The sequence below is a fragment of the Arabidopsis lyrata genome (assembly GCF_000004255.2).
Source record: "Arabidopsis lyrata subsp. lyrata unplaced genomic scaffold ARALYscaffold_34, whole genome shotgun sequence".
Classification (NCBI taxonomy): domain Eukaryota; kingdom Viridiplantae; phylum Streptophyta; class Magnoliopsida; order Brassicales; family Brassicaceae; genus Arabidopsis; species Arabidopsis lyrata.
The window spans coordinates 35,997-38,050 of NW_003302524.1; positions in this window are offsets into that span (position 1 = coordinate 35,997).

Below are 2,054 nucleotides of genomic sequence, written 5' to 3' on the forward strand. Positions count from 1 at the left end.
ATCTAAAAATTTCAAAAAAAATATGTTTAAACAATTGGTGAGAGCCCATGAGGGACTCTCACTATTGGAGATGCTCTTAGTCTCCAAAAGCTTCCGAACAATCCTTACTTCACCGGAGCTTTACCAAACCCGAACACTCTTAAGCCTCACCGAGACATTTCTCTATGTTTGTTTACGCTTCCCTGATGAAGCTATCATTCGCTGGTTCACTCTCTACCGGAAACGTAATCAAACCCTAACTAAGAAGAGGAGTCAACTCTCCTCTTGTGGTTTGATGCACCGTCCAAAGCTAGGTTTCTTCATCAATTAACTTAAACCAAATATTCACATAAACCTAAGGTTTTTAGTTTTGATTATGGGTCTCTTATTCTCAAAAGATCGTAGCTACGTTCTCTTAACTAAATTTGTAAGAAACTGCCAAGAGTTTCGAGGAGAAAAATAAATTATAGTAGTTTAGGATTAGTAGATTGTTTTTACTCGTTTAATTGTTGACGAAACGAAACTTTCAAATATGTATGTGCATGCAACCTGCCATGAATTAACAAAAGTTTTCTTGCAAACAGAAAGAAAATTTGTCCTTTCAAAATATTTATTTAAATAAGTGGATGTTTGATAAATATTTTTATTTGGAAAAATATTATTAGTTTATGTTTTTTGTTTTATTTAACACAGTCGACCCTTGTGATAAATTATGTGAAGCCATTCCTCATAAACATGGGCATTTCTTCACCGTATTCGACTGACAAGTCCTTTCGAATTCCATATTTTATCTCAAGGGGATGGGCCAAGGAAATCCTACGTGTGACACAAGAATATTTTCCCTTAAATGGGTTTAAATGAGTTTATTTTTCTTATACATACTCAATTATTAAATGGAGGTTCCATGCCCAAGTTAACATCTCTAAATGAGTCCATAAACAAGAATATGGGAAGAATCCAAACTTTATGTCTATTTTAGTTGTAAATTGTAATAAAATCCTTCCAAATTTGTCATAGTCTAGTCGCGAATTGTCTTGGTAAAGGAGTATGGATCCTTATGTCATGAGTTCAATACCCAATAAATCAATCAAAAAGCATCTTACATATGAATATATGATATATATATCATTCGAAGAGGCATCTTACAATATTGCAACTAATATTCTCCCAACATTCTTGGGCGAAGAGGATGAATCTCTCCTCTAATCTTAGCAAACACCGTATTAGGCTCCACATTAATATCCACATAAGCTCATATTGGTTTGTTTTCTAAAGGTCGAGTCACCTACCCTACGCTTAATAAAAGCAGGGCAAGCATGTGTTTCCAACCTTTAAAGACTTTACTAATTTTAGGGTCAATATTTTAGTGAAAAGACTTTACATGTGTTACCTAATGCTACTAGAGGTAAATGGTTTAGGTGTTGCGGTTGTTAGCGGGCGGTTGCGGTTGTTAACGGTTGGTACCAATCGTAGAAACCATTCTATACTGCTCTAAACTGTTCGAAATCGTTGGATTTCAAAAGTTCATTCCCGCAAGCGTTTGCGGTTGCGGACGATTACGGTTGGTTTAAAACAAAAACAAAAAATTAAAAAGGGAAAATAAGCAAATTAAAATAAATATTATCAAGTCTTATATATATTCACACATTAATTCTCAAAAAATAATCATTATCTAACATTAATTTTCCAATATTAATAATTATTTGTGTTTCACAATAAAAAAATATTTGTTTAATATTTGAATAATTATTTAGTAATTATTTATGGTTGATTAAATGTAGAACTTCTCCTTCGATTCTAAGGAAGCTAGTGGCGCAGGCTACAATTTATGCGATTTGGAAGCAGCGTAATAATATCTTTCACAACCAGCAGGTGATTTCTCCGCTTAATATCTTTAAGCTTATTGACCGGGAGATCATCAATACCATCAGCGCGAGAAGACAGGATAAATTTTAGACATCTAATGGGTCTTTGGATCATTTGAGAATCTGTCTTGTCATTTCTTCTTTGCTTTCTTGTTTTTATCTTTTTTGCCAAGAAACAAAAAGCTTAGGTAATCAACATGTAAACCCAAA